We start from the raw sequence: 12,352 nt of genomic DNA, 5'->3' as shown, positions 1-12,352 counted from the left end.
CTTTTTGCTTCACAGGGTTATTCTATTTGTGAAAGTGCAATGAAGCACCAATGATTTTCCAGCATTCTTGTTTCTGTTTGGTAAGTACAAGAACCGATAGAAACCTATGCTAAACCTCTGATTTGTCAAAAGGCTATGCTTGATAATGCCTTTCATAGGGAATTATATTCACAAGCTGCACCTTAAGCCTAGCTGCTATAATTCTTTCTGAATGTCACAGGTGCACTTGTCAAATGAGTAAAATTAATTTGTTCCAGTAACTACTGCTGTACCACTGTTTCTGTTTCTGTCATCACTAATGGTGGCCATAGGTGGCAGTGTTAAAAATTGCTATAATAGCTTTAGTGTTTAAGACAAACTCGAGCATACGAGAACACTTTTAGGCAGAATATGTATGTTTTTCAGCATTGTACAACAATGATCCTAATCTAGACTATTGGAAGTATGTAAAGGAGAGTTTAGGCTTAAAAATCTGCTTACTCTAAATTGTTCTTGTATTTATGTCGATACATAGACATGAACCCATTCAACTGAATGAGGTGTGATATGGTTTGTTTAGTAAAAAGGAAAATAGTCAGAACAGTTTAGATTGTTCAAGTTGTTTTTCACTAAAAATGAAGTAGAATATTGAAATGTAATAATGCAAGAATAGTAAGATGATAGTAAGATTGGTCTAAGGATACAAAATAGATATATGTAGCTAAGAAAAAACATATCTCAATTGATATGGCTAACAAATGACTATGAAATTATACGACAAGTAGATAAAATACAAGTGGGAAGGATGATTTTTTTAAAACTGTCTCCCAGGTAATGTCTGTTCTTGCACATGGGACTAATTTGAGCAGACTAGGCTCTTCATACAGGAAAAAGCACTTCATTTAAGGAAACAAGGAGAAGTTGCCGTGCACACCCTGAGCTATAGTGCTCAGATCCCACTGTACGTGCAAGTAAATATTTCTCCTCCTTTTCTTACTCCTTTGCCTCCATAAATGGCTATCTGCTTTCGTTGGCTTTCTATGCATAATCTGATTTTGGTTTTTTTTCAGGTTTTTAATAACTGTAAGTGGGAAAACACATTTGAAATTTTGCATATGAGAATACACTTGCTATGAGCAAATTTATATAAATGGCATCAAGCCAGTTACCTTAGAGGATGAGATCACCTGGAGGTTGAAGTTTCAGAGGTTCGTTCTAGCACAACTCTTAAGACTCATGCCATCCCGCTTGTTAGGCCGACTAATGGCAAGCAAGAAAACAATGACTTCTACCAATACAGTCAATTTCCTCTTGATTTCAGTAAGCCCACGGTTTTCTATATTTTAATAATAGTAGTGCAAGTTAATTGAATTTACCTTAATCAAAACTGAAGGATGATAAGATAATGATGGATGAAAAGCCTCTAAAAAGGCTGCTCCAGATTTCACTACCTGACAAGCTAGAAACTAGATTTTTTCTGATATCTCAATAACAGTTTTCATCCTATTACCTGTTTTTTATACTCTAAATTAAAGCATCCTTTTTCTTCTTTTGCTTACAAGTTCCTCCTGTTCTTTGATTTACTTGTCTGAAAACAAGCCAATTTCTTTTAACCTCTCCTCATATGATGGGCTAGTCATTGCTCAGACAATGCCAGTACTAATTCTCTCCATTTGTTCTAGTCTGAGTTCCTTGTATCTAAGTATGTGTGGTGAAAGCTGTATTTTAGATTAGGCATCACATAGTGATGCACACATCACATTTGTATTTACCTAGTTCAACTAGAAACAGCTTGACTGAAACACTTAATGTTTTTCATATCATAGCTGCTTCTCTTTGCTGATTATTGGTCTTGCTGTGATTACATTTCTCTCTCCTTCGATTGTAGCTGATGCATTTAGAACTAGAAATTCCTGTAATTTCTTCAGTTCAGGACCTTGTATTTTGTTTTACCATTAAATTTCTGTTTCTTCATGTTTCAAAGTCATATGGTTTTTTTTCCCAGGCATTACTCCAGTTGGCTCTCAAACAGATTATCCTTCCTGCTTTGTGATGTTAACAAGTTTCTTAATTTGGTCATGTTTTTGTGCTAAAGAACTTAATGAAAAAAATGAAATAATGCAAATTCTAAAACACTGAGAAAAATTAGTCAATGAGCAAATTTTTTGAAAGCTGCTTTCTTCAAGGCAATGCTCTCCATACCTTTCCATTTTTTTGCCTTTGTTTCCACTGGCTATGCTGTCTGTAGTCCTACCTTCTGCATCACTGTCATTTCTGAAAATGGGCAAAGTAATCTGCTTTGTAGCATAGTGGCTGAACTTCTTGCTGATTGACCTTTTTGAGAAATACAATACCTCCTCTGACAGTATATTAAGACATTTCAGATCAGTAACTTCAGCCTCCATTTCAATAAAATATTGTCTAGGACAATATAAATTTAGTAATTTCTTAAGTTGATGAGCTATATTTACAACAGCAACTGGATCATTCATTTTTATTTAATGTAGAAAAAATCAGTTAATGAGTAACACTTAAGGCCTTTCCACTTTCACCCCATTACTAGATTCTGTCTTAAACTTGTCTTAGCTAATTCTGAAGTTTCCACGCTGAACAATTTTGCTTCTTACCACTTAATGTTTTGTTAAATGATATATCTCAGCAGGAAGTTCCTGAGTTGAAGTGTTTTTTTTTTACACACTTCTACAAAGCCTGTCAGTCAGAATGAAATCAGTATAATTTCTGGTGTTGCCATGCAAGTTCTGTATTCATATAGCTGGGTTTTCTCTTTTCTGGTCATTAAAGAAGATAAATTTATTAAGTTCTTAATTTGTTACAGGCCAGTTTAGCCAGCAGATATACATTTAAAAGTCAATTCTGCTTTTTCCAGAACATAGTTTATAGTTTAGCTTGAAGATGAAAGATTGATCCAACGTATCAACTAGGCATTACACCTGTATTTCGTCATGCTGTGGAGAGGAATTTACTTTTCTTTAGAGAAGTTTCCTTCATGATAATGACAAGCCATTTTCATGTATTTTCGGCTATTTTTATGCCTTGCAATTTAGCATTATATTGAACCTGTTCTTTATAAGTGGTGGCATATTTCTTAAAATCAACAATAACAATTTTTTTGTAGGAATAATACTATGCATTATCTTACTAATTTCTACATACTTTGATGTTTTCTCCTATTTTTTTTCAATTTCTTTCAAGGAAACATGTCACTTGAAATTTTCTTCATAGAATCATAGAATAGTTAGGGTTGGAAAGGACCTTAAGATCATCTAGTTCCAGCCCCCCTGCCATGGGCAGGGACACCTCACGCTAAGCCATATCACCCAAGGCCTCGTCCAACCTGGCCTTGAACACTGCCAGGGATGGAGCATTCACAGCCTCCCTGGGCAACCCATTCCAGTGCCTCACCACCCTCACAGGAAAGAATTTCCTCCTTATATCCAATCTAAACTTCCCCTGTTTAAGTTTTAACCCGTTACCCCTTGTCCTATCACTACAGTCCCTAATGAACAGTCCAGCCCCAGCATCCCTATAGGCCCCCTTCAGACAATGGAAGGCTTCTATGAGGTCTCCATGCAGCCTTCTCTTCTCCAGGCTGAGCAGCCCCAACTTTCTCAGACTATCTTCATGCAGGAGGTGTTCCAGTCCCCTGATCATCCTCGTGGCCCTTCTCTGGACTTGTTCCAACAGTTCCATGTCTTTTTTTATGTTGAGGACACCAGAACTGCACACAATACTCCAGGTGAGGTCTCACAAGAGCAGAGTAAAAGGGCAGGATCACTTCCTTCGACCTGCTGGTCATGCTCCTTTTGATGCAGCCCAGGATACGGTTGGCTTTCTGGGCTGCGAGCACACACTGAAGCTGGCTCATGTTCAGTTTCTCATCGACCAACACCCCCAAGTCCTTCTCCGCAGGCCTGCTCTGAATCTCTTCTTTGCCCAACCTGCAGCTGTGCCTGGGATTGCTCTGACACAGGTGTAGGACCTTGCACTTGTCAGGGTTAAACTTCATAAGGTTGGCATCAGCCCACTTCACAAGTGTGTCAAGGTCCCTCTGGATGGCTTCCTTCCCTCCAGGGTATCAACCGAACCACACAGCTTGGTGTCATCGGCAAACCTGCTGGGGGTGCACTCAATCCCACTGTCCATGTAACTGACAAAGATGTTAAACAAGACCGGTCCCAACACCGATCCCTGAGGGACACCACTTGTTACTGGTCTCCAGTTGGACATTGAGCCATTGACCACAACTCTTTGTGTGCGGCCATCCAGCCAGTTCTTTATCCAGCTAGTGGTCCATCCATCAAATTGATGTCTCTCCAATTTAGAGACAAGGATGTGATGTGGGACAGCGTCGAATGCTTTGCACAAATCCAGGTAGATGACATTAACTGCTCTACCCCTGTCCATCAGTTCTGCAGCCCCATCATAGAAGGCCACCAAATTGGTCAGGCAGGATTTCCCCTTAGTGAAGCCATGCTGGCTGTCACCAAGCACCTTGTTCATTTTCATGTGCCTTAGCATGCCTTCCAGGAGAATCTGCTCCAAGATTTTGCCAGGCACAGAGGTGAGACTGACTGCTCTGTAATTCCCCGGGTCATCCATTTTCCCCTTCTTGAAAATGGGGGTTATATTTCCCTTTTTCCAGCTGTCGGGAACTTCACCTGACTGCCATGATTTCTCAAATATGATGGCCAGTGGCTTAGCAACTTCATTCGCCAGCTCCTTCAGGACCCGTGGATGGATCTCATCAGGTCCCATGGACTTGTGCGCGTTCAGATTTTTAAGATGGTCTCAAACCAGTTCCTCTCCTACAGTGGGCGCAAGCTCTTCATTCTCACAGTCCCTGAATCTGCCTTCCAAGACTTGGGTTGTGTGGTCAGAGCCTTTACCAGTGACGACCGTGACAAAGAATTCATTAAGAACCTCAGCCTTCTCCAAATCCAGGGTAGTCAGCTTCCTGAGGGTGCCTATGTTCTCCCTAGTCTGTTTTTTATTTGCTACGTACCTATAGAATCCCTTCCTGTTATCTTTCACATCCCTAGCCAAGTTTAATTCTAACTGGGCCTTAGCTTTCCTAACCTGGTCCCTAGCTTCCCGCACAACATCCCTGTATTCTTCCCAGGCCACCTGTCCTTGCTTCCACTTATTATAAGCCTCTTTTTTCATTTGAATTTTCCTCAGGAGCTCCTTATCCACCCAAGGAGGTCTCCTGGCCCTCCTGCTGCACTTCCTTCTGGTTGGGATGCAACACTCCTGAGCTTGTAGCAGGTGATCCTCGAATATCAACCAACAGTCTTGGGCACCCCTGCCCTCTAGGGCTATATCCCACGGAACCTTACTAAGCAGGTTCCTGAAGAGGCCAAAGTCTGCTCTTTTGAAGTCCAGGGCAGTGAGCTTGCTGCACGCTCTTCTCATTGTCCTGAGGATCTCAAATTCGATCATCTCATGATTGCTGCATCCAAGGCTGCCCTGGAGTATCACATGTCCAATGAGCTCTTCCCTGCTGGTGAGCACGAGGTCAAGCATGGCACCTCTCCTTGTTGGCTCCTCTATTACTTGTCAGAAGGAAGTTGTCTTCTACACAATCGAGGAACTTCCTGGATTGCTTGTGCCGGGCTGTACCGTCCTTCCAAACAGATGTCAGGGTGGTTGAAGTCCCCCATGAGAACAAGGGCCTGTGAGCGTGAGGCTTTTCCTATCTGTCTATGGAGTGCTTCATCCGCAGGTTCTCCTTGATCAGGTGGTCTGTAACAGATCCCCACAGTAATGTCTCCCATAGCTATATTCCCTTTAACCCTGACCCACAAACTCTCTGTTAACTGCTCACCTGTTCCCAGACAGAGTTCCATACTCTCCAGCCTATCCCTAACATAAAGGGCAACTCCCCCTCCCTGCCTGCCAGGCCTGTCTTTTCTAAATAGCCTGTAACCTTCCGTTCCAACACTCCAGTCATAGGAGCCATCCCACCATGTTTCTGTGATGCCTATTATATCATACCCCCGTAGACGTGCACACATCTCTAATTCCTCTTTTTTGAAGCCATATGGTATCTGGTATGTAGGAAGGTCAGAAGACACTTCTGTTACCTATGCTATACCTTAGTAGTACAAACAGTTAAAACTCAGGTTCCTAAAGAACGTTGGCATTGTCCATACAGGTGTTGTCCTATCTCTTCTGCCTTTTGGTGCAGAATTCTGAATGAGATGGCAGAACTGTTCTCTGCCTCCAGCCTGAGCAGGCAATGGAACTGACTGGCTGCAGAGGCAGAAGTTTAAAAGGAGTTTAGGTCATCCTTGACTGGAGACAAATAAAGGACTCTGTGTTATGAGTAGATCTTGAAGTTACTGGAATGATTTGGGGTTTTTTGAGTGATAGCTCAAAACAGATGAATAGATCCAAAGCAGCCTCATTTTTTAATACTTTAGAGCTGGATCATAACTGTAATTTATTTATTTTTTTTTTAGTTCTTTAAAAGCATATGACTTAGTAACATTTATATTTAATTAACTTTGATTGAAAGCCATTATCACTGACTCATTTTCCCATAATTATATTGTGTCAGTGACACTATATAATGGTCTGTGGCGAAACACAAAGACAGAAAAGTACTGTTTGTGCATGGTTGGTCCTCCCTGTAGGTCCCACTTTAGAAATGCACCAAAAAGTCGCGAGCCTTGGAGACCTTTGTAGATATTGTTGGCCACTTCTTCTGACGTAGGCTAGACCCTGTGTCAGAATGAGTGTGCATTTTTGTTACTATAAAAGCCCGAGCCTCATGCGATGCGGGGAGGCAGAACCTCATACCACCCAGGTCAATGTTGCCTCTGTGGGAACACATGCTAAATTTGAGCCTCCCACCTCGCACTGTGATGATGTTTCTTGGAGCTGGTTTTCTGATAGTCATTACATGGTCCTTGGGGTTGGTAAGATAGCCAAGCATCAGAGATATCCTTTACTGTATCTTTTGTTACCTCTATATTTTCCCTATATATCCCCTCTATATTAATAAATTAGTCATGATTCTTTATTGTGTTGCGTTTCTCTCAACCTGGAATCCTCGAATTCCAGAACATATATAAATCCTGGATGTTGACAATGAGTACCAAAATTGCACCAAGCCTTATGTTGTAAACAAAAAATACAGAAGATATAAGTAGGAGTCTGCTTCCTGCTTCCTGTTGGTAGAAATCAGAGGCTGCTTACATAACTTACAGGTGAAATATTAGTTTAAAATACTGTGAATCACACATGGCAGAAGCAACACTATCTGTAACATCAAAATTTGGTACATTTGGTGTGTTTGAATGATAAACAAAAAAACCACCCATTTAGGGGCAGTGAACCCTGTTCCTGAATCATAAAACCTCATAGGTTATTTCAAATGTGCAGGACAAGGAATTGTTATTTCACATGAAAATATTAATACTCAGAAAAATTAATAATTCAGGGCTGTTAATTCATACAGGTTATTCTGTTCTTTGTATCTTCCTTTTCCTGGGGGATAATTGTCTGTAGATGAAAAAAGACAAAGTATTTTTTACATTTGCATATGTTCTGCTGGGTGTTTATTAGGAGAGTGAAGGTCAAGGAAGTTGGTTTTGCAGACAGAGGGTAAGGTTGTGGGGCTTGCATTGGATTTTAGGTCTTCTGAGAATGTTTTCAACAGTTTTGGACTAGCTCCAAGCAATGTTTTGTCCAGTAAAGAGCCTTTATTCACCTGATAAAAGGCAGCATTTTATTTGTTTACCATGGTGGTGTTCTAAGGAAAATATTTTTTTTTGTTTATTTTGTCTTAAGGGATGCCCATCCTGAAAGGTGACTTGAGATGTTGATCATGATTGGGAATTATGCAGGGAGACTAAAAGGCAAAACTGAGTGAGACTTGTGGTTCTGTGGTAAGTTAGAAAGCTTTCTGCTGGATTTCAGCCTTGGCTGTAGTTTCTGGAGTTCTTACCTCAAGAGAATTATCCAAGCAACTGCAAACAAAGTAGAAGTATACAGTAGCTAAAGCTCTGAAAGGTAATGGAGCAGAAGGCTGTACAACATGTGAAATACCTCCTTCAATGGCACACTTCTGTCTCATGATGGAAACACTAAGTGATGCAGAAAGATCCCAGCAATAGAGGAATGAGTATTAAACTTCTATCTATGGGATAGTAAACAGCATGGCTAATGTATTTTTAGTTCTGGATGTGGTTTGTACAGCATCAAAATTACTGATGAATGGTTATGTGAGTTTTAAAAGCAGTTCTCTGAAATTACTGAAGAATAGAAAGAGTAGTAGCTAGCCAATGCAGATGAATTTCTATAGGGATTAATCAGAGGTCGTATACTTATTGTTGAAAGAGAATATAAAGATTTCTTCATGGAATGAGAAGGGTCCATGAAAAGAACTGAACGACTAATATTTTCTGAAAACTTCTTATATGTTATCTTTATTATGTTATGGTTAAAAGCAATAATTACTTGGTTTGAAACTCCTGAGAAATTTGTCAGAATTGGTTTGACAAGCATCATTAAACATTTCTTGGCAGTGGTTGGTAAAAGAGCTGAGCAACACTAGGACTTTGAATCCCTTGAGGGGAGTAGTAGTTTAAGATGTAGAAGATAAGTAAATGAGAGAATTTCACAAAACTTTAGTGCTTTTCCTTTCTTTGCCACAGCTGATTTGTCTAAGGCATCATTGCAAGAAAAATTAGGCTACTGCAAGATTTATTGGTTGACTGCATGGTTTATTTATTTCTTTTTAGCATGCTTACTTGAAAGAGTGAATAGTGAAAGAGGGAAATGAGAAATGTTTTCATGTTTTTCAGGTCATTAGAGCTTTGAGGCTTCTATGCTGGAAGCAACCAGAAAGGGAACAATGAGCTATTGCAATGGGTAAGGTGCTCAGTGGAGACAGGGTCCAAAACTTGCATGCAAGTTCACCTACAACCCTGAGAATCTTGTCTCTGAGGTTACAACTAACACATAAGCCCATCTTGCTGCTGAGAAAATTTCTCGACAAAGAATAAGTGTTCTGAAAACAAGAAATTTTAGTTTTGACAAATTCTGATGAAAACCTTTTTCTCACCCAGGCTGCTGTCTACAACCTAGAGATAGCAGAAATGTGCTACAGAAAGTGTGTGTTGAGGTTTCTCTGTATCGTTTAATTGCTTCTGGGACTGTTATTTTTACTGAAGGCTTGAGGAATACATAGGCCGATATTTCAAGAATATCTAATGAAGATATAATAAGCCAAGCACACTTACTTGATTAGCTGTCCTGTAATCTCCTAACATTGACAAAATAAAGCTGAATGCTTGCACATGGCCTGAATTGGGGTATGTGTTATTGTTGACTTGATAGAAAATAGCTCATGACCAGAGGCTGATGAACTTCTTTGGAGTTTTCTGATTGGACAAGTAGGAATTATTATAGTCATGAGTGATAGGACTCAAATCCATCCTAGACTGAGACTAGTATTTTCCAAAACCCACATGCAGTGTGTACATCTGATTATCGTCTTGCATTCTGCTTTTAAGGTGAGTAATTTGAAAAAGATAAGTTTAGAAGTTTCTACCTTACTTTTCTATAGTCTCCGTAAGTTTCATGGGATGGACAATCATAAAGTAAAGTGAGCCACTAACACAATATGATTTATAAATAGCAAGGAACCAAGTAAGCAATTAGTTTCATTCTTTTGGATATCTATACGTCAGAAAAGCCAATATAGGAAATGGTCATGAATTGTGTGCTGTGAATTTCTTTTTATTAAAAAGTACTTTCAAAGAATGCTTATTTCCAGATGTATCATCTACTATCAAAGCAGAAAGGAGTTTGAACTTCTGCTCTGAGACAGCTTTTCCACCATTTTTGCAGGAGCCCATCTCAGTTAAGAGAGGAGAAACTTGAAGAAACTCTCAGAGATATATATGGCAATATATCTAGGAATGGTTTGGATGGGAGAGAGAGTTTTTCAGCAGAATGTGTAAAGCTATTATGAACAGGCACAGACAGACCTAGACATCTTTTAATGACAATGGAAAGAAAAACCCTTGAAGTTAAAGTAATAAATTGTCAACAAGTAAAAGTAATAGTAAAATTGTTAACAAGGAAAAAACAAATACATATTGAAAGTCAGGTCTAGTAATCATAAGCAACAACCAAAAAGAGAATAAAAGAGCTATTCTAAACAAGAAAGCCTCTGCTTGATTTATTTTTTGCAGCTACAGTGTTACCAAGATAACATAAATATAGAACTTTCTTTCTCCTTTCCTCCCTACGAGAGTACAAGTAAATGGAAGCTTAGGACATTTTCAATGTTGTCGTGGTTTAAGCCCAGGCTGTAAATCAGAACCACGGAGCCCTCTTGCACATCCTGGAGGGATGGGGAGGAGAATCGAAAGAATGTAACTCCCACAGGTTGAGATAAGAAAAGTCCAGTAACTAAGGTATAACACAAATCACTACTGCTACCACCAATAATAATAAGGATAAGGGAAATAACAACGGAAGAGAATACAATACCACCCGTCGACAGGTAGCCCAATCAAGCAGTGAACCAACCCTTCTGGGTAACTCGCAGTTACATCCCAGGCATGATGTGCTGTGGTATGGAATACCTCTTTGGTCAGTTTGGGTCAGGTGTCCTGTCTCTGCTTCCTCCCGGCTTCCCCTCCTCCCTAGCAGAGCATGAGAATCACAAAGTCCTTGGTCAGACTAAACATTTGAGCAGTAACTAAAAACATCGGTGTTATCAGCACTGTTCCCAGGCTGAAAGTCAAGAACACAGCACTGCACCAGCTACCAAGAAGGAGAAAAATGACTGCTACTGCTGAACCCAGGACAAGCGTGTTTTAGAGAGACCTCCACTTGATACAAAGGGTCAGCTTTGATGAAGGAGGCTTTGGAGAAAAGAACTCAGCCCAGGTGTCTACAGACAAGCCTACAAACTAAAACGTAAGGATAGTATAATTGCAGAAATCATTGAAGCACTGCCAAATGCCATAGAAGGAATCTCCCTCAGAACCACTGGAAACATAACTCAAAATTACTCCTGGCATGTGTGTGAGTGACTAACTGGTCTGGAAAGGTTCTAGTCTCAAACTGAAGGCAGTAAGGAGGCCACTGAATGCAGCTGCACACAGAAAGTGTCCCTTTTCTACAGCACGTCTATCTGAAAGACCTATCTTAATCACTGCATTCATACTTACATCTGCAGCATAAAATGGAGGTCATATGTTATTGGCTGGGCCAGCTCACAGTTAAAAAGTATCCTTTTAATAAAAAAAATTATCTCCTGATCCTATTTTGAAAAATCGGTAGACTCCACAATGCCACTGACTTCAAACTAAGATGAGCTTAATATCATCATACTTATTCTTGCATTGTTCAATTTATATTGTATATAACAAAGATGAAAAAAGAAATTAATGGCAGCTGTTACTCATCCTAAGCCTGGTAGACTATTCAAAAGCCATTTGTGGCATGAGTTAAGTATTTCTATTTCAGACAACTGAAATATGTCTATGCCCTTGTGAAATAAAGTGGGCCATTTAGAAGCATTATTAACAAACCAAATCTCAAGAATAGATCATTTGGCCTTATTTTACTGGAGTTATATGAATGACATTTGTTTTCTGAATGTACTGAAATGTGAAATACAACAATAAACTTTCTAATCAGAACTACTAAACAAGTAGGTCTTAAAAAGTAGAAGTTAAAACCAAATGTTTTGAAAATCAGTGTAAAAATTCATTGTCCTAAAACAGATGCTCTAAAATCTGTTGATGAGTTTTCTGACCTGGGCAGCATCATTTGTATCCATACAATACCTCTGTCCTGAGTATGTAAGGCAAGCACTATTTTCAGAGCCTTGTTTCACTTTAGCAATCCAATAGCATCAACTACCACCTACTAGTCCATAACAGCAATGCATTTCATGTACTTTTGTTTGGTTCGAGTCATCAAAGTCCTGCAAGTTCAGCCCATGGAGGCTTAGCAATAAAAGGCAAATAGGAAGCTAGAAGATAGGTGATTTCTGTGGGAACTCTCTGTAGTGTGACAGTGGCTAAAGGACTGTGTATAGCTTTGCACATCTTTTTCCAGTTATTGGTCTCCTCCTGGTTTGTAGAGCATATGCTGACCTTATATAAATAAATCAGTCTGTGTGTTAAAGATCTTATTCGCTTTCCACTGGCACAGTCTTGGCAACTCAAATGCATTAAAAATGCAAATGGACACAGGGGCTTTAAAGCAGCTTTCAAGCTGAAATATAAAGTTTGGCAAAATAGTCTCAGTCCTACTGCTCTTCCAATGGTGTCCCTGTTCTTTCCTTCTCTCTCACGAGGCCAATGGAGTAGTTTGTTGGTTT

This window comes from Pezoporus wallicus, unplaced genomic scaffold (genome assembly GCF_028554395.1).
Source record: "Pezoporus wallicus isolate ANWC-B61680 ecotype Strahan unplaced genomic scaffold, APGP_CSIRO_Pwel_v1 contig_3817, whole genome shotgun sequence".
NCBI lineage: Eukaryota > Metazoa > Chordata > Aves > Psittaciformes > Psittacidae > Pezoporus > Pezoporus wallicus.
Note: the sequence above shows the minus strand (reverse complement) of the source record.